The sequence below is a fragment of the Tursiops truncatus genome, chromosome 11 (assembly GCF_011762595.2).
Source record: "Tursiops truncatus isolate mTurTru1 chromosome 11, mTurTru1.mat.Y, whole genome shotgun sequence".
Taxonomy (NCBI): Eukaryota; Metazoa; Chordata; class Mammalia; order Artiodactyla; family Delphinidae; genus Tursiops; species Tursiops truncatus.
In genome coordinates, this window is record NC_047044.1 from 30,461,861 (window position 1) to 30,488,458 (window position 26,598).

At 37.3% G+C, this 26,598-nt stretch overlaps 1 protein-coding gene and 1 non-coding gene across 5 annotated transcripts in view; both read left to right on the forward strand.

Moving 5' to 3' along the window:
* POC1B (POC1 centriolar protein B) overlaps nt 1-26,598 on the forward strand; it is a 107,418-nt gene that overhangs the window by 68,419 nt on the left and 12,401 nt on the right. The window lies entirely within an intron of this gene.
* LOC117314344 (U6 spliceosomal RNA) lies at nt 14,183-14,284 on the forward strand. The gene has a single exon (XR_004529094.1). It is a non-coding gene; the product is annotated as a U6 spliceosomal RNA (small nuclear RNA).

Sequence of the window (26,598 nt, forward strand, 5' to 3'; positions counted from 1 at the left end):
TAGAAGGTGTAAGAAAAGCAATCATTTCCCTTTGTTCGTCTCTCTTGAAGGATAATCCAGAAATTAAGAAGTATTTCTAACACTTGCAATTTTGTTTTTAAAAATTTCATACATATAATTTATTTACTAAGTGTATCCAAAGACTTCAAAAATTGAGAGTTTTAGCATTTCAATTTGAGTCTGCTTAATCTTTGCAAAGCAGATTATTTCTGCCATCAATTCTGCTAGTCAGGGCAAAACTAGTTATAAGAACGAATGGGAGGACTTCCCTGGTGGTGCAGTGGTTAAGAATTCGCCTGCCAAAGCAAGGGACACGGGTTCGAGCCCTAGTCCGGGAAGATCCCACATGCCGTGGAGCAAGTGGTCCGCAACGGGAGAGGCCACAACAGTGAGAGGCCTCCGTACCGCAAAAAAAAAAAAAAAAAAAAAAAAAAAAATTAACTAGACATCGAATTCTTGCCACAGTGCTTAGCTTATAGTAGGTGCTCAATACTTATGTTCAATGAATTACTCAAAAGTCTCACTGTTGAAATTTACAAATTCTGGTGAGTTGGGTTTTTGCCTCACTGGTGAGAGGAGCAAAAGGTAGGTGGTTTTTGAGATGTGCTGCCTTCTTGTGAGGTAGTTGGTAGACTAAAATTGGGTGTTTCTGGCCTAGAAGATATCAGAGATCATCAAAAATCTTTGATCAGAGCTTTGAGACTCACTCTCCCTGCCATTACCCTTTGAAATTTGCAAAACCTCATGACCTGAGCAATCCATGTATTCTCAGTAGTGTGCTATGGAGGTGGGCATAAGTGCCACCTAGCAAGCGATAGCAGGGTGTCTGTCCCTGGATGGTAATGCAGAAGTGCCAAAGTCAAGTGTCCATGTTATAGAACCCTAACTCGGGAATACAGGGTACGCGGGATTTCAAAAAGACAATTCTTTTTTTGTTTTTTTAATTGAAGTATAGTTGATTTACAATGTTGTGTTAATGTCTGCTGTACAGCAAAGTAATTCAGTTATACATATATATAATTCTTTTTCATATTCTTTTCCACTATGGTTTATCTCAGGATATTGAATATAGTTCCCTGTGCTATATAGTAGGACCTTGTTGTATATCCATTCTATATGTAATAGTTTGCATCTGCTAACCCCAAACTCTCAGTCCATTCCCCCCGTCCCCCTTGGCAACCACAAGTCTGTTCTCTACAGGGAAGACAATTTTTAATAATAAACATGTGACACTTTTACAGTTGTGTTACAAAGCAGAATAATAAGACTGAAGAGTACAGTTATTACCCACATAAGGGATACTATTAGGCTGAATTATATGATATTGCCATTTTGTAGGCAAAAACGATCTAATACATATCAGTGATTTCCCATGGTTCAGCCCCACACATAAGCATTAAAAGGAAGACTGCACTGTTACTTTGAGTTGTGTGCTTGATGCTACATAAAAATAAAACAAACAAAACAAAAACTTGTTTGCTATAAGTTGGTTTGGAATTAGGCTAATGATGTCCCCCTTAGATTTTTTTACAATCTGGAAGATAGCTGCTTGCCTCCTGGCAAGACATAAGGACTCCTGATTTTATTTATTTTACTGACACATTTTCTGAAGACAGATATTCATGAAGCATTTAGATTTTTATAAAGAGTATCTTTAAAGAGCTTTCCTTTAAATTTTCAATGTATGTGTCTTTCTTTTAGCTCATTGATAGATAAGTGGTTAGAAAACTAAAGTGCAATCACTGTAATTGTTTGCCTTTCCATTAATCTAGTGGTAATTCTTAATCTGTCATCTCCTCTGTATCGGCTGCTTTTCTTTTGCTTCTGCACAACAAATCAAACATAAATGTAAAGGAGATTTGTTTCTATTCTGGCATGAAGCACTATTGTGGTGTGAACTTTACATGTAATTATAATGAAAAGACACAGAGAAGTATTGGAAGCAAAAAAGAAAAAAAAGCAGTATTTATAGATGGCTTTGGTTTTTGTTATTGTGGTTGCTGTTTATTTTGGGGATTTGTTTGGTTTTTGCAGACTGGAAGAAAGTTTCTTTAGAAATTCATTTTCATCAAGATAAGATGTAAAAAGGTTACTCTTTAAAACTTAGTTTGTGAAATTTCTTAGGATAAAAGCAGGTTTTTTATGGTATAAGAAATAGTTGGCTTCTGTTCCTGTTTTGACTTGATTTAATATTACATTCAGGATGATTTCTAGATCTAAGTGTATTGATATCTATGCTCTGATGCCTTCTTACAACAGAGAAGAAATTATGGCATACAGTGTAACAGTTGGTATCTTTGTGGCTTGCACTTGTGTCTCTAATGCCAGGCAGGAAATTTGATACAATATTTCGGGATCAAAATAAGCTGTTCCCAATCTGCATATTTAAAGCTTTGTTGTAAAAAAAAAAAAAAAAAAAAAAAAGTTTCTGTAAAGGGATATACTGGCTGTCACATAGACATAGTTTAAAAATGTTGATCTCAAATTTCTGAATCTTATTCCAATTATGTTGTCTCTTGCTATTTGCTGATCTTCTAAAGATTATTTAGTTCAAGATTCCCATTGAGTCTTTTAATGTTTTCATTTATTCTATTAGAAATAGACGAAGGTTTTGTCATCAAAATTGTACAAGGCATTTAGCATAGCACATGTGGTGTGACTACATCCTCAGCTCCTCTCTCCCCAAAGGCAAATAAGACAGTAATTTCTCTTCTGTGTCCTTATATAAAGTGGTGTTTTTTTAAATACTAACTAAACAGAGCTTATTTAAAATACTCTAGGATTATTAAAATTGTTATTTTTAGGTAAACTGTATTCCTAGGTTTTGATGTATTTTATTACTATTTGTCCAACAAATGAACATAATGAAATTGATGATCTTGCTAGTATTACTCTAATTGACTCAAAGCACTGGACTCAGAGAACTCAGAGTGTCCTTGTCTTTACTCTGGCAACTGTGTAGAGTATGAATGTAGTATTTATGCCTTTCTTTAGAATTAGGGACAGTTTTCAGGTTAAATTAATTATTTACAATAAACTGAGAATCTGAAGTTATATCATAGAAGAAAATCAAGGTCTACAGTCTTTTCTTGCTCCATCAGTCAAATATTTAAAGCCACACTGCATGGAGGTATCATATGATATACTGAAGACAGGATGTCAAGCTGGCCGCCTCACCTCAAGAAACTTACAGCCAAGCCAGAGAGAAATAACAGTGTAAGAAGTAAGTGGCAGTTTCAAGATACTAGATGCTAAGGGTATATGATTGTCAAAGGAAAGGTTGTTAACAGAAGGATTCAGAAAAGGTCATGAATGGGCTAGAGGAAACTAGAAGACTTCTCTAGCAGAAAACATTTGACCAGTTCTTGACCTGACCGAAGATGGGTAGGATTTTGATAGAGACATTCCAGGTGGGGAAAGCAAGGTATAAGTAGATGCCTTAAAAGTAATTGAAAATACAATACGTACCATGGTAATAAAAGTGCAGCCGTCTAATCTGGAGTCTCTGCGTTGCCTAACTCAGTGGATAGCAGATGTGGGAGGATGCTGGGAGCATACCTACTCACACATATTTTTAGCTCTCAATCAGTACTTCTTGAGTAACAAAATATACCTGCCCCAGAGAAGCCTACATTGTATATTCTAGAGGAGGAGACAAGCAATTCACAGATTTAAAAAAAGTAGACCATATAGTAGTAGACGGAAACAATGCAAAGGTGTAAATAGCACCGAAGTTAGGTAGGAAGAAGGGTGCATTTAGATAGTATGGCCAGGACAAGAGTCATGTGAAAGGTGACATTTGTGGAAGGAACTGAAGGAATGATGTGAACAAGTTAGATGACTATCTGGGAAGGTACTCCAGGCCATGGGAGCAGTGCTGGAAGGCCAGATTGGGAGTGAGGAGCCGCCACTGGAGGGTTTCCTGCAGAGAAAGGGGCATAATCTCATGAGTGTTTTAACAGGGTCACTCTGACTACTGTGTTGAGAATCAGCTGGGGGTGATGGTGGAGGGGAGCAAAGAGACCAGTTCGGAAGCTAATGAAATCATCAGACAGAAGGCAGAAGTGGCTTGATCCAGGGCCGTAACAGAGGAGGTGGTGTTAAGCGATCTGATTCTGGATGTATTTTGAAGGTGGAGCCAATGGACTGGATGTCCGCTGTGGGATTCCGTCTCTTTTCCCCAGGGATAGTAAAGCGCAGCCCTGAGTAATCTCAGGGTGGCCCAGCTTATCTCCTGGCTCAGCATCATTTGGCCAGAGGGGTTGCTGAGAGAAAAAAAGATTTGTGATTTTCCTATCTTCTTTTCTGGGATTAGGAAGGTGATCAGCTGAATCAAAGCAAGGGAGGCTGTGCTGTTTCTGTGACTTTGAGAACCACAGTGGTAAAACATAGTCCTCCTTCCTAGGTGTCCTTTAGGTTTGCATTTTTCAGCAATGTTTATTGGTTTCCCTTTTGGAAAGGCTGTCGCATCAACCTATTTTTAGGAAGAAAAAAGTTATCCACTTTCATGGAGATTGTCATATGATATATGCTCTCTGAAAAATATTGATATATTGATAAAATAAAAGGACATACAAAGAGTAAACTTACAGCTGCAGAGAGGATATCTCCATGGTTGTTGTGGCAACAGTTCGTCCTGGTTACTAGACAACATTGCGTAACCAGTTCAGAGCTATTCCAGTTCCTAACTGCTTATGTAAGCAAAGATTTGGAAAGACTTACTTGAAAGAACACAGTGTATGAAACCTAAATGTTCAAAACTAAAATTTGTAACTTGAAAGTGTAAAATGGCAATATGTGATGCATCGTCCCCAGATACCTCATTTACCTTTCCAGGAAAATCAATAAAAATCATATTGTGCAAACCTCCTGCTTACACTGCTTTTCTGTATGCTAACATTCCTGCATTTACCTATAAACAGCTTCTAAATTTGGAGGTAGGTGAAATTCTTTTTTAAGTGTTTGAACTTTGCAACAGTTTATAAGGTAGCATTTGATTTGTAAATTCGGGGCATATGATTTCTGAAACTAGATATGTTTGTAACGTTGTTGCTTGCTAAGCTTTAGGAAACAGACGTGTTCATGGTATCTTTAGACATCAGTTCAGTGGCCCTCGGGACTTTTCTCCTGCTCCCACTCGAAGTGTTTGAAAGAAAATGAACACAGGCATTTGTAAAATCCGCCTATGGACTGTACACAGAGGTGCTTTCCACAGTTTATCCTCATTTTATTATCCTCATTTTTTATCCTCATATTTTTTTATCCTTATTTAGTCTTAATTTCAAATGATAGTGAATATGTCAAGTGAGATACAGTGATTCTTTTTTTTTTTTTTTAATCCAGTGTCTCAAAAAGTTAAGATGCTTAGTAGGAGTAAAAGATGAATTCTTATCAGGGCTGAGAAATAATTTTAAAACATTACCCTTTGAATTTGAAAGAGATAAAGCATTTTAAAAATAAGATGTACATGATAAAACTAACAAGTAAATAAGAAGAAATACACTTCCACAAATCTCTCACCCTTTAGAATAGAAAACACATTTATGGTTTTTTCAGATACAAGTTATTTTAAAGATAGAGAAAACATTAGAGAGGAAGAGACGATTTCCAAATTCGTTGCATCCTTGCTTTAGAAGTACATCATGACCTATATGTTATAAGAACTACCAACAGTTGTGAATGTGATAGCTGACCTTTAAAAAAAAATGTGTTTTGGGGATTATAGGGAAAAAAAAGCAACTAAAACTTTTAGTCTGTTAAAGCAATGTGGCTTTTTTTTTTTTAAAGTTGATTTACTAAGATAGTACAATTGTAAAAAGAGAGTAATAGTGTGGGTCAGAGGGTTTATTTTTTCCTCCAAATAAAATATACTTTTTGATAAAAATCATAATAATCATAAGTCCCAAATGTTTGATTTAACTATCCTTAACGACTTAACTAATTTGAGCCTCATTCCCTTTAAGTTTCAAGGTCACCGAGAAAGAAAGCTTACATTAATGAGTGTTTCCTTTTACCAAAAATTTTATACTAAGTAAATTTTTAAGCATAGTCCTAGTTAAAAATTTATGCAGTGAAACTGGTCTTTATAACCTGTTGACAAAAGTGATTTAGGACTTAAACTTTTCTTTATGAAATGTAAAGAGAGAGAGAACTCTACAAAAGGATTTTATAAAACATGCTATTTGGGAGCCCAACAGAGTAAATACGTTTTTTAATTTCCTTTAGAAAATTAGCACATTTCTGGGAACTGGAGGTTTTGATGTTCCAGGTATTATTTCTGCCTTCCAACTTCCTGAGCTACTGTATTTCTAAACTGCTGCAGTCATCTGCACTGTCACAGGCCTGGGAATCTAAGCCACATCCCCAGTTCCCACAGTTGAAACTGAGGCGTGCAGAAAATGCCCGACAGCCTCAGCCCACACACCCAGTAACAACTGGTTCCTTCCTCTTCCTGTGGAAGAGCAACATCCTCGGAGATGAGAAGAAATGCACCCTGAGGAATGCAGGAACAGCAGTGAGCTTTTCACACAGGAAATTACTAGGGGAGCATTCTGCAAAGTGCTTGTCTCCTGGACTGTCAGCCCATAATGAGCTTCCTGCTGACCTGGAGGATGGTTTACTATGGAGCTAAATGCCGTTGGCAGGTCTGTCAGAGTTGCCTGGAAGATAGCGAGCTTCCCTTTCAGCTGTTCTGTACATTACACCCATCTGGTTTTGAGTAATTTGGTGCTGCTTATACAGTGAAGCTAGTTGGCTTTGCTCCTTTACTTAGCCACCTGACAGCTAATTGTTCGGTGGAAGTAGTCAGCAAGTCTGCTGAAATGAATTTTTCAGTCAGTTCTTTGTGCTTTATGAAGTCAGGTTATGTAAACTATATTAGGACTTCAGAGGGATTAAAACCCTCGTAATCTGAGTGAACTGGCTGCTGATGCCCAGTGCTGGTTCTTGCCGAGTTCCATCTATGTCTTTCAGTCTCCTTGCTTTTACTTTCTGAAACAGTCAGGCGTCAGTAGAAGATATACTGTGTGCACAATCATACATCCTTGAGCACACAGAAAACTCTGCTGCTTCAAACCAGCCGATCCACCAACCCCTATAATTTAAACATTGAGACTGACTTGGAATGACTTTTACAACTGAAGAATGTTCTGGTATAATTTTTTTCCCCTAATTCCTACGTATTTTCTTTTTCCTTTACTTGAGATAATGATGGCCACTGTAAAGCCCAGTTTTTATATCATATGTTCTTTTTAAACTGCTTTCCAGATCACTACAGAATTTTGGTGGGTTTCAGCATTTATGGTGGCAAAATTCCTTTACTTTTCATGTATTTGTTTGGATTATTTTACTGAAGCACATAAGAGTTACATGTTGTTTGTTTTAAGTTGAAGGGGAGATGGAGAAAAGGAATGTCAGGCATTTCCTCTTCCTTTCAGAATGTCTTTTTAATGAACATTCCTCTTCCCTCCTATGAACAAACCATCTCAACTCAGTGAGGGGCCTCTAAGTGTCTAAGTTTCTAACAAACCAACTTCTTTCCTTTGTTCCTTCAGCCCTAGAGTTAGTTGCTTCATGCATTTACTATTTCTTCTCACCTCTGTGATCCCTTTTAGCCTTTGCAGACTTCCAAACCTTTTTAACCAGTTCCCTATATTAAATTCTCTCTGCTAAAATAACTGTTGTGGTTTCTGTTTTCCTGCTGGATCCTGAATGATCATCCTAAAGATCCTAAACCATCCTAGAGAAATAGAAGTACAGAAAAAGACTTGTATCCAAGGATGTTTATTTCAGCATTACTTATAACAACAAATGGACACAAGTCAAATATCCTTTAAGAGAGTATTAGTTAAATAAAACTATAGTACATCAAGTGAGGGAATATTATATAGCCATGCCATGTTTAACAACAGCTAAATGCATGTGTATGATTCTGAATTTGATTCTGGGTCAGTAGAAGAATTGCTATAAAGAACATCACTATGCCAGTTGACAAGAATTGAGCATGGGCTTTACCTCCTTGGTAGGGCTTTGTAGTTACTTTTCTTTTACTGCTCTTCCCAGGTCCCCAACCTCACCCAATCAATTATTTTCATTTTTTTGTTTGTTCTTTTTTTTTTTTTTTAAGAAAGAGTATTCTTTGTGGCAAGAATTGTGTGTGCCTAAGTTTTCTTTGGTGGTGTTATTGCTATTCATTCTGGTGTGTGCAGATATTATTTCCTTTGTGGAATAGGTGATAGTCAGTTTCCATCAGATTTGGCTACAGTGTGAATTTTATGAAGTGAATCCTATTTTCCATTGACTTTTATTTTTAAGCAGAGCTATGTTTTCTTGGTAAATATTCTGTTTATTGGGCTGGAAATCTTATGGGCTACGCTTGAAAGCATGCCCAAATCCATAATTACAGTGTTACAGTAATAGTACACCTTGTTCCCATAGCTGAAACTTTAAAAGACATTTTGTAATTCACTCGGAAAGTTCTTCTGTTTGAAGCTACAGGTTCAGTAGAAAGAATCTGTGTCCCATTTTGTCCATTCTCTAAGCTTGATATTGTGTAAACTAAATTCATTTTAAATGACATCTAGCATCAGGCAAAGTACCAGAGTAAATGTTATTCTAAATTCAGAAACAATGCATTTTAGGGATAATAATTAATCATCTAATGAAATTTTAATTATTTGTTGATAAATAATTACTTGTTTTAAACAGAACTGGAAATGCATTATTTTAAGATAAAGTGAAGACAGTTGTGTGCTTTGGAAAATCAGTTGAAATTTTGAAGAATTTGACTAAGAAATGCACTCTCCCAGATTTGTACTTTTAGAATATTCTGTGTTACTTTCTGTAAAATTCAGTACACAGTAAAATTACTGAAAAAAATTCAAGCTGTTAACACTATTTAAAAACTTTGTTCTTTTTCAAGAAATCGTTTATATATGTTCTGTGAATTATAAATGCCATAAAACTATGGCTGTTTTACATTTTGGGCACTAATCTATCAGAGAGTCACACCCTCTTCCTCCCAACTCAGGGAAAACAACCTCTTTCTGATATACAATTAAATGACATGAAAAATTTTAAACAAATAATATGTTTTTTAAAATATCACCATTTTTTAAATTGAGTAAACTGATACGTTTATGACACAGAATTGAGAAAAAATAAATTCTATTTAAAAATAAATTATCTCTTCCCTGAAATGTATTTGAAACTTTCTATTTAGAGAGCAATAGTTTTCCCTAAGGTATTATATGATTAATATTTTAATCAAGCATTAGGATCTTGTTATTTCTGTTACTATGTGCTATGATTATTTTTATGTATTTATTAGTCAAGCGAAATGACATTCCTGGGGTTTATCTCAAATTATGTTTTATTTGTTTATTTTTAGTTTTGCTTTGGCACTTTTTCCAGGCAGTTCTCTTGGCAACAGTGGCATTGCTTCTACTTGTCATGTTTTATGCAATTAAGCTCTTCCAGTATATTCCCCATCACAACTTATTTCATGCAAATGTTCTAGCTGTTGTATCCAGCCATTAACTTATATAATTTTTCCTACAGTATTTTTAGTCAAACTTATTTTCCTAAATATAAAGGAAAAATGAATTTTATGAGAAGCTAAACAATGAAATTTTAATGGAAAAAAATCAGAATGTACTGAAAGTTTTTGTCTTTTCCTCCTGCCTCTACCCTTCCTGGTGCCAGTCCTCACACCAGGGTGGGAGATTTGGATCTGACCACATTAACTAGGATTTGCTTTTTTTCCTCTGCTGCTTATATACCTGGCACAAGAAAATCTGGAGTACTAGTAGACTGTATGTGGAGACTGTGGCCAACCAGCTTGTTAGAGTAGCAAAACGAGTACATATGGAATTAATTACTCTCCTGCCATAGCTCTGCAGACCCCAAATGAGTAAATCTTGGCAGGAATAGAAAATCTTTCAGAGTACTAACCACAGATGAGCTGTATTTCTGCAGGAGCTGAGCTCAGGGCAGTGAACCTTTGGTGTGCAGCATCACGAAGGGAAGTGACTCAGCCTAAGTTAGGGGCTGACTCAATAGACATTGTTCATTCATTTCTCAAAAATGAACATGCCAGGCACTAGATAGGAGTAGGGGGTTGAGAGGGAGGAGGATGAATGTGGGTTATAATGATAAGCAAAAGCTATCATGGAAAGTTACATAGTACAGTGACAGTATGAATTGTGGGCATTTGACTAAGTCAGGAGTATAGGTGAGGCGAAATCAGAGAAAGTTTCCCTGAAAAAGTTGTTTTAAGCTGAGATATAAAACCTTGCTATTCAAAATGCGGTCCATGGTTTGTTTGAGCATCACCTGGGAGCTTCTTAGAAATGCAGAGTCTTGGGTCCCACCCCAGACCTACTGCATCAGACTCTGCATTTTAATAAGATCCCTAGGTGATTTATGTGTTCATTAAAGTTTGAGAAGTGCTGATCTAAAGCTTCAGTAAGAGTGGATGTGAGAAGATTAGGAGTAGTGGAGTGTTCTAGGCAGAGGGAACTGTGTATGCAAAGACTGGCTTGCAGGGACCTTGGTATGCTCTAGTGACTGAGAAGAGGGCTGGAGCCCAGGGATAGGCAGGAGAATGTGGTATCAGGACAGCCAAGAGAGGAGTGTTTAAAGAAGATGGGAGTGTCGACATTGCTGAAAGCCAAGAGAAGGATTTTTATAATAATCAATTTAGCAGAAATTTTTGGTTACCTTTTGGAGAGCTTTTTCAATGGACTAATACAGGTGCGAGCCAGTATGAAGTGAGTTGAACAGTGAGTGGAGGGGGCAGGGTGAGCAAAGAGACAGCTAGAATAGATTATTCTTTCTTTTATTGAATACATTTGCTGTGCGTCTATTATATACCAAGGAATGAGAATGCACAGATGAAAGAGTCCAATAATAGTGATAAATGCCTAAGTTGCTATGGGAGTAGTACATCAGTGGAGTGGTTAAATAAGGAGTGTGTATGTGTGTGTGTGTGTGTGTGTGTGTGTGTACACATGAGCATGTGTGTGAGTGCTAGAAAATTTGGGTGGGGGACAGAAAACTTAATCAGAGATAACTTCCTGGAAATGGTTGAAACTTGAGCTGTTTCTTTAAGAATTTGCCTACCATTATGCAGAACACGGACAGAGTTCAGCATTTGTATAGGTGACAAGGCTTAAGAGGGGATGGTGAATTCAGGGAACCATGACAAGAGCAAATTTGAGTTTTAGGACAGTTACTCTAGAGATGTGATAAAGGAGGGGTTAGAGGGAGGTGAGGCTGGGAGGCATGAAAATTAGGAGGCAAGTGCAGTCATAATCTAGATACGGGGGGGGTGGTGCTTGATCTTGAGCAGTAACATAGGGGGAAATGAAGAAGAGGAGACTGAGCTGTGAGATCTTGAAGAGAAAGAGTTAAGTTCTGTTTACTGATTAGACATAGGAGAGGGAAGACTCTAGAATAGCTCCCAAATTTGAAGCTTCTGAGTAGATAATGGCACTGTTTACCAAGATAGGACAGAGACCGGTCTTGGGTATGGAGCATCCAGGCAGAAGTATAGATCTGGGAATCTTTAATTGATTGATCAAGCCGTGAGGTCCCACAGGGTGATCCCTGAACTGCAGCTTCATACTAAATACGGTAATGATTATGACAAATAGATGATCACCAGTAATCTCATCTCATTCATCAGGAGTGGTAATTAGAAGACTGTTTGCTTGAATAATGCTGGTTATTTGGTGAATACTGTGACTGAAATATAAAGCAGATAAAACTGGTTGCATTTAATGGCTGTAAGTAGCAGACGTGCATTAGTGGTGTCACGGCTTCCTTTTTTAAGAACTTCCTGCTTACTCCTCTGGGTGTGTGTTTAGTGTAGATAAATTTTCATGATTCTTAACCACACTTTTAATAAAGTTATAGAATATAGTTCATATTCTCTTTGACTCATGACATCTGTGAAAAATATTTTTGAACTTTATGGTAGCATTTGAACATTAATTCTCCTGGACCATTTTCCCCATGATAATTGGTTTAAAAAAAAAGAAAGGAAAATCTTTCTTTATAAAGACAGTCATTTTAAAATTAATTTTTTAATTGAAGTATAGTTGATTTATAATGTGTTAGTTTCCGTTTTATATATATATATATTTATATATATATATATATATACTTTTTTTTCAGATTCTTTTCCCTTACAGGTTATTAAAATAATATTGAGTATAGTTCTCTGTGCTATACAGTAGGTCCTTGTTAGTTATCAGTCATTGTTGTTATCCTTTGGTTTCTGAGTTTCTTCCACCAGCAAAATTAGAAAGGAGCAAAACACCCATACCTTTCTATATACAAAACTGTAGGAAAGAAAAATATAGTATGTCTATCAAACAGTAATATTGTTATCATGGCCTCTTATTTATAATGAAGTATTTGTTACTGATTTTCTACTCATAAGCTCTTTGTCCTGAAGATTTTATGCCATAATTTTTCAACTATGTCCAGTTATATAATATTTATCAAGGGGTTAAATATTTCAGATGAGATTCATAGATTTAAATGCTTGATGTTAGATTGGCTTCCTGTATTATTATTAGGAAATCATTTTTCACGCATTAAATGATGGGACCAGAATTTTTAAAAAGATGTTGTATCTTTGTTTACTAAGTGTTTTAAAAAAGTATTATGTACATTTCTCAGGCAGCTGCCTGAAAATGGAAACTTTTTTCTTTTTTAACTATATCTGAAAATGTCTTAATATTTTGTTTTGGATTTGCTGAACAGTGATTTTCATTTTAAATGTATATTCAGCATATGCTTATCCATTTACTACTTTATTTAGTATGGCTTGTTCATTTATTTTTTGAACTTCCACCTGCCCTTAAGTAGCCTGTTAACTTATTTGAGAAACCAGACAGAAGAATTTTTTTTTAATTTGAATATAATGGATAGAAAAATATCTTTAATTCAACAAATTTTATTAATTACTTTATGTATGCCTTACACATAGGAGGCACTCACCATATTGTCAGCTATCCGAAAGAGGGTGAGCTATGGCTTCTGCCTTCTAGAAAAGTGCAATTTAGATTTTAGTGGAGTTGGGGGGAGGACACAATTTGATAATATTGATAATGATAGGTAATTGATCACAAACGATAGATTAAACTCTTTACCTGTATTCTCACAGCAACCTTATAATGTAGCCCAGGGTTATTTTCTTCATTTTACAGGTGAGGAAACTAACACTTAGAGAAGCCAAGTAATTTGTCCAAGGTCATACAGTCAGTACACAGAAGAGACAAGATTAAACCCAAGTCCGTGTGACTTGATGCCCCATTAATATAGCGCCATATTATATGATAGCATGGATAACTATACAGTATCACAAACAGCAGAAATGCAGGGAAAATTGATAATTACCTTTAAGAAACAAAATTGAATTTTTCTAGAGATCTAGAACAGGCAAATTGCATCTATTTGGGGAGGATGAGGAAAGACTTCATTATTTTGCAAATGCAAATTGAAGCAAACTTACATAAAGTGCACCGTGTATACTGCGATCTCATAGAAAGCTTTCACTCTCTGTCTTCTGAATGATATAATGAACAATAAATAGAAGAGTGGTTCTCAATACCCAGCTGTGAATATACATACTGTTATAATCACAGTTTTATCATTAATCGTACTAGAATGTTCACATTATGCTAGATGGTGAATAGAACATAAATAAATATAATATTTGCCCTCTAAAAGATGTTTTCTGGATGTAGCTTTGTTAAATGATTGGATAAATTCCTGCCTTAAAATTGCCTCTTCATAGTATTAAAACACAGTAAAGAAGCTAGTCTTATTGAAGTGAGCAAAGCATGAGTTACTGTGTATGTGCAATTAAAAAAAAAAAATTATCTCATGACTTTTAACACACAGCTCACTTCTCCTGAACTTGGCACTTGAAGAGTTTTGAGGAACAGAAAATAGGCCTGTAAAAAAGGTCAAAGAATGGCATTATTTACCTTAAGAGAGTCAGCAAGCCCAGGAAATAATTTTTCATAAACTTATTCTAAATAATCCTGACTCTGATAATTTTGTGTTTCATAAAAATAATGAGGATAGTTATTTGAGGACAACATTTGGCTTGTTGGTTTGGTCGGCTCTCCATGTACATTATCATGATACTAAAATGGTGGTGGTGTATTTGCTTTTGCAGCACGTATACTAAAATTGAAAAGATACAGAAAATATTAGAGTGGCCTCCACGAGAGGATAAGTTGAAATTTATTAAATGTTCCACGTGTTTTGGAATATTATGTTTGTAGTTAGGGAGGCTCAGTGTCATAAAGACGTTAGTGCTCCCTGAATAAATCTACAAATTCAAGGCAATTCCAATAAACATCCTATTAAGATTTTTCATGAAACCTAAAAAGTTGATTTTATGGCATACATGGAAGAGCAAAGGTCCCAAAATAGGACAATTTTGAAGAAATTTGAAGGTTGGGGACTCTTTAAGCTCTAAGTGTGATATTGTTAGAGAGACAAAGAGTCCACAATGGAGAGCACATAAGCAGACCCACACAAGTGCAGATGGTTGGTCTATGAAAGGCCTGATTTTGTAGACCCATGAAGATGGGTTTGTCACTAAGTCAACTGTTCAATAAATGTTGCTGGGACAGCTAGCTATATGAAAAATAAAAAATTATATTCTTACTTTTAACCACAAATGAAATCAATACCAGATGGGTTAAAGGCTTAAGTGTGAAACCCCATACTTCAGAACTTCTAAAGGAAAACAGAAGAATATATTTATGTATTCTGGGTAGGCAAGGATTGCTTAAGCAAAATGTAAAATGTACAAATCATAAAAGAAAAAGTTTAATAAATTTGACTACATTTAAAACAAAAAACTTCTGTAAAAATTCCCATAAAAGTGAACACAATCCACAGAGTAGGGGATGTGGATATAAACAAAGTATTGGTATCCATAATATATAAGCAACTTTTTAAAATTTTTATTGAAGTATAGTTGAATTACAATGTTGTGTTAATTTCTGCCATATAGCAAAGTGATTCAGTTATACATATATATATATATATACACACACACACATTCTTTCCATTATGGTTTATCACAGGACATTGAATATAGTTCTCTGTGCTCTACAGTAGGACCTTGTTGCTTATCCATTCTCTATATAACAGTTTGCATCTGCTAATCCCAAATTCCTACTCCATCCCTCCCCCACCTCCCTCTCCCCTTGGCAACCACCAGTCTATTTTCTATATCCCTGATTCTGTTTCTGTTTCATAGATAGGTTCATTTGTGTCATATTTTAGATTCCACATATATGTGATATCATATGGTATTTCTCTTTCTGACTTACTTTACTTAGTATGATAATCTCTGGTTGTATCCATGTTGCCGCACATGGCATTCTTTTTTATGGATTAGTAGTATTCCACTGTATATATGTACCACATCTTATATATCCATTCATCTGTCGAAGGACATATAGGTTGCTTCCATGTCTTGGCTGTTGTGAGTAGTGCTGTTAAGAACATAGGGATGTATGTGTCTTTTTGAATTATAGTTTTGTCTGGATATATGCCCAGGAGTGGGATTGCTGGATCATATGTAGTTCTATTTTTAGTTTTCTGAGGAACCTTCATACTGTTTTCTACAGTGGTTACACCAACTTACATTCCCAGCAACAGTGTAACAGGGTTTCCTTTTCTCCACATGCTCTCCAGCATTTGTTATTTGTAGACTTTTAAATGATGGCCATTCTAATTGGCGTGAGGTGGTACCTCATTGTTGTTTTGATTTGTATTTCTCTCTATAGAAGGAACTCTTAAATATAAATTAGAAAACAGACCAACTAAAAAGTGGACAGAGGACTTAAATAGGTAATTTGCAGAAGAATGATCAATATACACATAAAATATGCTCAAGTTACCAATAATCAAGGAAACAAACAATGAAATTACAACCATGGGATACCATTTCCTGCCCATAATTTTGTTAAAATTTAAAATGCCTGACAATCAAATATTTTTGACTTTGTAGAAAAAGGGGGATTTTCTTCTGCTCATGGAAGAGTAAGTTGATTCTACCATTTGGGCAAGTATCTGGTAAAACTATAACTGAACTATGACACGTTAGAGGAACTCACCTACCTGTGTACAGGAGACATTTATAAGAATGCTTACTGTGGAATTCAATGCTAGTTAACAGTACAAAGGACACATAAATTGTGGAATACCCAATCAATGGAATACTATTTGGCAGGGAAAATAAGTGAAGTAGACCTACCTGCAACACCATAGACAAATCCAACAATGTTGGTTAACAGAAAATACTAAAGAGATCTAATCCTATTTTATGTGAAGCTCGAATACACACAAAAGCGATACTGCTGTTGAGGGATGTCTACCTATGTGATAAAAGTAAAGGGACATAGATTGGGATGATAGACACAATATTCAAGATGGTGGTATCCTTTAAGAGGGAAAGGTAGGGAGATAGGTCATAAAAGGGTATACTTTGTTTTTTAAGGTAGGGGAGAGGGTTGCTTTATTATTCTTACATCTCTTCATTGAATTTTTAAAAGTTTTTACTTTATTGTAGTTGATTTACAATGTGTTAATTTCTGCCATACAGCAAAGTGGTTCAGTTATACATATATATACATTCTTTTTCATGTTCTTTTCCATTATGGTTTATCACAGGGTATTGAATATAGTTGCCTTGCTATACCATAGGACCTTGTGGTTTATCCATTCTACATATAATAGTTTATATCTGCTAATCCCAAATTCCCAATCCATTCCTCCCCCACCCTTTTGGTAACCCAAAGTATGTTCTCTATGTCTGTGAGTCCGTTTCTGTTTCATAGATAGGTTCATTTGTGTCATATTTTAGATTCCACATATAAATGATACCATGTGATATTTTTCTCTTTCTGACTTACTTCACTTAGTAGTTTTATTTTCAACGAATTTTTGAAAGCAAAATTGGAACTTAAAAAATCAGTTATTATGAGATAAAAAGAGGGATTACAGATTCATTCAGAAATGTTAGTGTTGCAGTGAGGTTGCATTGCTTATTCACGCCTGTATTCATTTCACTTGATTGCTGTTCTGCATGCAAAGAAGGGGCAGCTTTCTGAAAGGTGAACAGATGGCTTTTTGGAGACATGATGTGGGTGAAACTAAACCAAATGTGGTTTTCCAAGTCAAACTTCAGTTTTCTCCAAGATGTAATCCTTACTTGAATGTAAAATATCTTTTAAAAAAGTACATCATTGTACAATATAAGTTATTACCTGCCTCAGAATTGAGATTCACACGTGCACACACCTTTTTGAACACAGTAAGGTATCGCTATAAATAATGGTTGATTTCTGCCCTTGTCATTTCAGCAACTTGCATAAAATATTCTTGTTGATTCTATATGGAAGAGATAATAAGAATGAATCCCTTATTCTGTAGGCCTTTGGGGTATAACAGCAGGATTCACAAAAGATGTAATGACTACTTGTTTTCTCTTTGGAATTTATAGAAAGTTTTATTGGTATTCTACTTGTCTAGAATACTGGGATTAGAATTTTTAGTTTTATATTAACTCAGAAGAGAGAGTACTAATTCTAGTTCACTGACTACCTGCTGTCTCCCTCCACCTCCCCCAGATAATTCTGGTAAGTACTTTATCATTAATTAAAATTTATCTGGTGCAGTGCACAGTTCTAGACTCAGCATAAGGCATTACAAGACAAATATTCCTTTAAGGGATGCATAGTTTGTTTGCCTAATCATGTAAATAGTGAAACATGAAAGGAAATTTTTGTACAGATTTTATTTGTCCTAGCTGTATCCTACCTATTCATGGCTTCAAAATTAATAAGCTTCTCTGGAGATGACAGTAAAAATTAAAGACAAAGATAGATTTATGGCCTCGGCTGTCATTTTCAAGGGCACTGAATTAATCATTCAGATTTCCTAGTTGATAGTTGCATTGGGGCGGGGGGGTTTTTCAAGTCTTCTGACAAACATGAAACGTCCAATTTGGTTTGAAGAAGAAAAATCAAAGCCCTCTCTCTTTGAGAAAAAGATGTATGATTTTTCCCAAGGGATAAACAGAAGGCTTTCTCCGCTCAGCGACTTTAGTCTGGGAGACACAAATTTCACATGACATTCTCTGATTTTATCCTAGAAGTATTTTTAAATCAATGAGACTGGATCAGGTGGGTATGTTCCTACAAGGATATACAATACACTGTGCAGATATAACATAGAAGAGATGTGGTTTTCTTCTTCAGGATTAACAGCCTTTTCTTCTTAAGAGTTTTAGAAATTGGGAACGAATCTTGCCTGTGTTGTGGTCCTGTGACAGCCCCACATGGGTGACTCCATAGCTCTTCATTCTGTTTTTCTGATTAATCCATCCACTTCTTGGTTAACACTGGCTTTTGATCTCAAGGAAAGAACCAAAGACAGAGCAACACTCTGAGTCACTTCTGAAAGACAGCCATCCTCTCTTGGTCAGATGAACTCAGTGACTGTCTAAATCCTTTGTGTTAACGGTAAACTCAGTGTAAAACCTCCCACGCACTGGCCACCACTTCCTCTAGTCCTTCAGTTTTGATAATTCATCAACCCCAGAAGGACCTCCAGTCCACTGAGCCTCTGCCTTTTCATTGCCCACCTTCTGTGTCTGTGTGTCTCGCCTTTATGGGGTTAGATTCTATAGTCCATCATCGTAGCCATACCCTTGCCCCTTTCTCTCTCCATTGTACTCACCCCAAAAAACTTCAGCCTGGTTAAATCTATTTTTTTCTGCCGACTCTCTACCTACACCCAAGCAACTGAATTCGACTAGACTACCATGCTGATTGATCTCCCTTTAAATTTATTTATACAAAGCTCCAGGGGCACTCAGTACTGCCTAGCAATCCATTTACCAAGTAGTTATCTCCTCACCGTCCTGTGACATCAGTGCTCTCTTTCTGTTCGATCTTTTCCATCAGCCCACGTTTGTAATGTATTTCCCATCTTTAAAAAGGAAAACTTCATTTGACCCCTCATCCATTTCCAAGTCCTGTCTCATTGCTCTGCTCCCCTTTATAGCAAAACTCCTCAAAAGAAAGGCATATATTCAGTCTTCATTTCTTCACTTTCTACTCTTCTGAATCCACTTCAGTTAAGCTTTTGTCCCCACCATTCCACTCATGTCAAGGTCCCAGTATTCATCCGAATTAGCCTTTCTATAGGACTTGATCTTAGTGATCACTCCCTTCCCCTTGAAACTTTTTCCTTACCTACCTTCGGGTCCAGTACCCCTCCTACCTCATGGGTCGTTAGTCACCTTTCCTGCTCCTTCTCTTCCTGCCTTCTAAAGTCTTTGCAGCTGTTCTCTTGTTTGGCTTCTCCCTCTTGTTTGATCATAGAGCCATGGCTGTAAATAGTTATATGCCGAATACCCCAACTCCAAGGGAACAGAAGCTTCCGCAATTGGTACCCTTCCAGACCTTGCCTTATGTACCTCTTCACCTGGCTGTTCATTTGTATCCTTTATAAAAACTGGTAAATATATGTATATATATTCCGATAACTCCCAAATTTATATCTTCAGCCCCAACCTCTCCACAGAAATCTAGAATCATACATTTCCAATTGTATTCATGATTCTTCCCCTTGGAGGGCTCATAGGCATCTCAAACTTAACATGCCCCCAATTTAAAAATGCATCATCAGTGGAGCTAAATCATAATGTAACACGTTGCCCAGCTTTATTTTTCTTCATAACCATTGTTACTACCTGACATTACATCACATATCTATATATTTATTCACTGGAATATAACCCCATGTCAACAGGGTCTCTCTTTTTTTTTTTTTTTTTTTTTCTTTTGCGGTACGCGGGCCTCTCACTGTTGTGGCGTCTCCCGTTGTGGAGCACAGGCTCCGGACGCGCAGGCTCAGCGGCCATGGCTCAGTCACGGGCCCAGCCGCTCCGCGGCATGTGGGATCTTCCCGGACCGGGGCACGAACCCGTGTCCCCTGCATCGGCAGGCGGACTCTCAACCACTGCGCCACCAGGGAAGCCCAACAGGGTCTCTTTTGTGTAATCATTTCTTGTGTTAGGCAGAGCAGTGGTCCGTAAAGATGTCCAAGTTCTCATCCCCAGAATCTGTGAATATGTTTCTTTACACAGCAGAGGGCCTTTGCAAATGTGATTAAGTTAAGGATCTTGAGATGGGGAGATTATCCTAGATTATGGTCCAATACAGTCACAATGGTCCTTACAGGGGAAGAGGGAGCCATAGGAATCAGAGGAGTAGAGATTGGAGTGATGCAGCCTAGAGCCATGAATGTAGGCAGCCTCAGGAGCTGGAAGAGGCCAGGACAGATTCTCCCCTAGAGCCTCCAGAAGGAACACAGCTCTGCTGACACCTTGATTTTAGCCCCATAAGATCTATTTGGACCTTCAGAACTTCAAGATAGTAAGTAAATTTGTGTTGGTTTAAGCCACTAAACTTGTGGTAATTTGTTACAGCAGTGGTAGGAAACTAATATACTCCTATATCTCTGGCACCTAGAATTTTCCTGGCACGTAGGTGCTAAGTAAAAACAATTTTGTTTGAATAAATGGTATGTCTTCATTGTTTTATATCCCATATAAAGATTATTGGAGTTTCTAATCCCTATTCTAATTGTTATTGTTGAAGATACATGACCCATTCTTTCTTTGAAATTGCTGTTATTTTTGTCCAAGCAAAAGGTATTTTTTGTTATCCTAGTCTGTTTCAGGCAGGCATTTTATAAGAGTGTGTGTGTGTGTGTGTAGTGATTTAAAAAATCTCAGGGGCTTCCCTGGTGGCGCAGTGGTTGAGAGTCCGCCTGCCGATGCAGGGGACGCGGGTTCGTGCCCCGGTCCGGGAAGATCCCACATGCCGCGGAGCGGCTGGGCCCATGAGCCATGGCCGCTGAGCCTGCGCGTCCGGAGCCTATGCTCCGCAGCGGGAGAGGCCACGGCAGGGAGAGGCCCGCGTACCGCAGAGAAAAAAAAAAAAATCTCAGAATGTCAGGAATGGAACAGACTTTTAAAGGGCATTCAGTTTGCATTTCCTGATCCGATGTTTGTATACTTCTCACAATATCCCTGATAAGTGATCATCCCTAGTCTACTTTAGAACCTTCAGTGATGGGAAACTCACTTTAGCTAGAGGGATCAAGACCACTTTGGGATAGACTTTGCTGACTTTGGTCTGTTTTGTTCTCTACTTACAGAATTAAATCAAAACTAGAAATGTTAAGTATAAGCCCAAACTGACTTATTTTAACCCATTTATTAAATATGTATCTGCAGTTCAGGTCACTGCTTATCTGTACACGTGAAGTACCTCCTTTTGCATGTTCACACTTGTCAGAAGATCCTTATGCTATTTCACCAGAAACCATCAAATACACTTTTGGGGGATAAAAATCAAGAAGTGATTTGCAGTTAAGTGATAAATGCTTCCATTGCTCCCTCATTGTGCCTTTGAGGAGGCCTTTAAGATAGTAATTTTTAGTAGAGAATCGTACTGGCTTGACTTTGAGTTTATATCAATAGTTCTCTCCAAATACTGTCAAATTATTAATATTTACATTTTGAGGATGGCTCAGCAGATGCAGGACGGTCAGTTGAATTCAGTTCAACAAATGTTAAGCGCTGTATGTGTCTCATGCACTATGCTAGGCACCTGAGGAAGAAAGATGACCAAGTTATGGCTCCTACCCTCGAGAGTAATCCCCATGACCTGGTAGGGAATATTAGACATGAAAGCACAAATATAATGAGAAGTGATGAATGCTCTACTAATGGCATCAACAAAGACTTATGAGAGTGTATGGTGTTAGAGAATGTTCTAATTTCACTCCTTTACATGTAGCTGTCCAGTTTTCTCAGCACCACTTATTGAAGAGACTGTCTTTTCTTCATTGTATATTCTTGCCTCCTTTGTTGTAGGTTAATTGACCATAAGTGCGTGGGTTTATTTCTGGGCTTTCTATCCTGTTCCGTTCATCTATATTTCTGTTTTTGTGCCAGTACCATAGTGTTTTGATGACTGTAGCTTTGTGTATAGACTGACGTCAGGGAGCATTATTCCTCCAGCTCTGTTTTTCTTTCTCAAGATTGTTTTGTCTATTCTGGGTCTTTTGTGTTGCACACAAATTTAAAAATTGTTTGTTCTAGTTCTGTGAATAATGCCATTGGTAATTTGATAGGGATTGCACTGACTCTATAGATTACCTTGGGTAGTATAGTCATTTTGACAATATTGATTCTTCCAGTCCAAGAACGTGGTATATCTTTCCATCTGTCTGTGTCATCTTTGATTTCTTTCATCCGCGTCTTGTAGTTTTCAGAGTACAGGTCTTTTGCCTCCTCGAGAGTGAAGTGGTGCCAGTGATTAGTTCTGACTTGCCAGCCCAGACAGTTGAGTGGGTAAGAAGGAAGGGTAGTAGGAGGGGGAGAGAAGAGGCGAGGAAGAAAGAGAATAAATATAATGCATGAACTTCCGTATGTAATTGGGCACCACAGTATCTTGAATGTTTCATTGTTAATGATATAAATAGTAGTAGTTGAAATGTGTAGACCTTGATTACATTGTTGGTTAACTTCCCAATAAAAATTTACTTGCAAATGCCACAATTTTCACTTTCTGTTGATGCATTAAAAGAATTCATTCTCTAATGTGACAAATGAAACTTTATGCATTAAAATTAATCATGGCATTTAAACAACCTGTTAAGAGTCGTTTGTCCCCAGAATGTGACAGGTTTTATATATAGCTCTCAGGACTATCAAAGTAGTTTGCATCAGTCAACTCTGTATTTTTTACTCTATTTTGTATGTTCAGAGGGAAAGTGGAGACTTTTAACCTGTAGAGAGAAAGATTTCTTAGCCACACACATTCATTCTGTGCACTTGGTGAGGCTGTATTTCCCGTCTTTGAGATGGCAACCATGAGTTTATCCAAGGAGAACTTAAGCGTGGTAACTGCCCTGCCATCCATTTGAAGGAATTGCTTCCCTGGAGAACTGTAAGCTCCTGAAGGAAGGTACCATATCTGATTTGTTCTTTGCTGTAGCTTTATGCCTAAGTATAGGAGGCCTTCATTTGCTGAATCAATCAATGAATGTTATTGTTACCCTGCTGTACTTCAAGTGTCTGCAAAGAAAGTAAGAGGTAAGGGAACATGCGTGATTTCTTCCTTTTATGGACTTCCAAAGCATTTGTTCTGTTCTTACAGTCATTTGCTTGTGTTTCTTGCTTATTCACTGCCGGTATATGCCAGGCACTGCAGGGGATCCGAGCCTTGCTCTGTCTTAATTCTCTCCCCATAATAGAGACTCCTCCTTGATTGCTGGTATCACATTGTACTCACATTTAACATTGGTAAATGCTTAGTATGATGTCAGTGTTCGGTAAGCATTCACCCAAAAAATGAATATTAGCAACTCTGAAGTAGGAGAGGACCTCAGTGTACTGGGAGCAAGCAGGTACTGCAGCCTCATTTGCTAGACTTTTAATAACCCAGAATCTTAAATATATTTTTTTCCCTTTTCATTTTTTTTAAAATTTTATGAATGAGAGCATTGAAACTTCCCCAAGCTGTGCATCTTGTTCTTTTCCTGTACAAACAGGAAGCAAAGGCAGGCTTGGTCGGTGGGAAAGAATCTGCTCATATCTAGGTCCAAATAGCTTTGAGAGACCAGAGAACAGATCTGTCAGTTGGCTAATGTGGGATGGAGATCTCGTACTTTTTTTGTCTCTCTGCCCATACCCTTTTCCCTTTTCTATTCATTTTTATGTGTCATATGATAGTATATATATATATTTTTTTGGGGGGGGGGTCCCAAACAAGAAAACTATTGTTAAGGTTATTGGGATCTTTTTCTGCCTAGACTGTCTACGGCCTTAAATCTTTCTTTGCCCATCTCCTACTGCCCTTTTTCACTAACCACCCTGACTGGAATCCCCCAGGGTTCGATGACCAATTTGTTAATTAGATTGAGGCTTTTCCCACGAAGGGCCAGAGCTGCTACTATAATTAGTTATATTTGCGACCATGTGTGTACATACTTAGGTATGTTGTTATCCGTGTAAAAAAGACTGTCCTGGTCATAGAGAGTTTGGTTTCCATCTGTGAGAATGGTGATAAACTCTGCATGTGAGTGGTTAACATATTCAAAAATATTTATGTTTCTGCTAAATCCAGGGGGTACAGTGGTCAGAAGAGTAGGCATAGCACAGTCTAGTGAGGGAGACAGACAATAGAGAAGGAAAAGACAACTCTGATCAGTTACGGAAGAATCAGGAGGCCATGGTAGCCAGTAGACAGACCACCTTCATTAGGGTGGTCAGGGACTACTTTTCTGAAGATGTGACAATTAAGCTGAAATTTGGAGATCAAAAAAGATTCAGTCATGCTAGGAGGGCAGAGAAGGCACAGCAGAAGCAGTGTTAAAAAAAAAAAAAAAAAGTCTGTCTTTTGAGCAGGAATTATTTAAGGTGAGGATGGCTGTGCATGGCCATCCATACAATGTCCCCAGTCAGAGGTGGCTGCCTAGGACCAGGAATGCAGACTGTGATTGTGAGACAGGACTTCTTGGTGAATTCTTCAGATATTCCATACTCACTTTTACACTGCTTTCATTTCATTGTTTGCCACCAGCCAATAGCTGGGGACCCCGGTAGATAAGTGCTGTAGGTTGTTTTCTAAGTTCCCTTAGCTCAGGACATGAATAAGTAGGTCATAGGTGCTTCTGGGCCCAGCTAATGAGTGGCATTAAAAATCCTTTATGTGAACTTGTTCTGTGATCTATGATTGCTAGTTTTGCTTCTGAACATTTCAAGGACAGTTTTAGATTTTCTTCATCACACAGAGTTAAGTAATTCAGAGCATTAGTAATAGGATTCTTTGGGGGGTGTGGATTTTAATGAGTGCTTTCTGCCCCAAAAAGTCATTTTCATTCAGGTATTTTAGGTTCAGACCCTAATATCGTCAGGTATATCACAAAGGTGGAAAACTGTGGGTACAGAGCATAACTGCTCAGAGACCAGGATGGTTTTGGAGATAAACATAGGCTGGTATGCAACAGAACAAAAGTAGAAAAGATAAGGTACCAAATGACTGAAGGTACCAGAACATAAGCTTTAGGAGAGCAGAGTCTTGGGGCCTGCCACCCACTGCTGGGTTCTCACCATTGAGAACTGCGCCTCACACAGAGCGAGGCTCCAGAAGTATCTGTTAAGTGAACAAACAAAAAGAACCTGAGCAGATACACTCAGCTGGGTAGGAGTAATGAGATGTTTTCTGCATATTTTAAAATAAGTTTGAACTGGGGGTGGTAGATTTTGAGTTTGTTTTTATTATTTTCAACAGATGATGAATTAGTAAGATTATGACAGAGGGAAATTTGAAAGTTTTCATCTTCCTAAAAATGGTTGGGAAGATCATGGAGAACAGTGGCTTTGATCCCAAGGTTACAATACCCAGAGTGCTTTGGCATCTCTTAGATCTATGATTGGTTATGTTTCATACACCTTTCCTACCTGTGTGAGCTTGGGCGAGTTATTTAGTCTCTCTGTATCTCTGTTTCCTAGTTTGAAAAATGAGAATAATAGTAGAACAGAACATACCTGATCGGGTTATTGTGAAGATTAAACCAGTTAACATGTGTAAAGCGCTTGAAACAATGCAAGTACACAGTAAGCTCTGTACTTGCTGATTGTCACCATCATCATCACCACCACCACCACCATGATTAGAAGTACACTTGCCATGTTTGAGGTACCTTCTGTCTGGAACTCTTATATGCCAGTGACAACCAGGAATGAAAAACTGATTAAAATTTTAAAAAATTCTGTGATTTCTGTGATGCATATATTTGGATTCTTTGTTTTTAAAATAGCTTTAATGAGGTAATTCACATACTAGAAAACTTGCCATTTTAAAGAGTACAATTTAATGATTTTTAGAATATTCACAAAGTTGTGCAACCATCAGTGCTGTCTAATTTTAGAATATTTAATCACTCCAAAAATAATTTTAGAGTATTTTCATCACCCACATACCCATTACGGACCTCTGCCCATTCTTTCCTCCTCCCAGCCCCTGGCAACCACTAATCTCAGTCTGTCTTCCTGTATTTGTCTATTCTGACTATTTCATACATATGGAATCACATAATATGTGGCCTTTGTGTATGGCTTCTTTAACTCAGCCTACTGTTTCCAAGGTTCATCGTGTTGTAGGATGTATCAGTACTTCATTCTTTTTTTGTGGGTAACTGATACCCATTGTAAGGATAATACCACATTTTGTTTTTCCATTAATTATCACAACATTCTGATGTATATAGGTTGTTTCCATTTTATTGGCTATTCTAAATAATGCTGCTGTGTATTCATGTACAAGTTTTAGGTGGATATATGTAAAGGATGTCATTTCTCTTGGGCATATACCAAGGAGTGGAATCACTGGGTCATAGTAATTCAATGTTTAATGTTTTGAGGAATTTTTCCAAACTGTTTTCCAAAGTGACTGCATCATTTTACAATCCCAC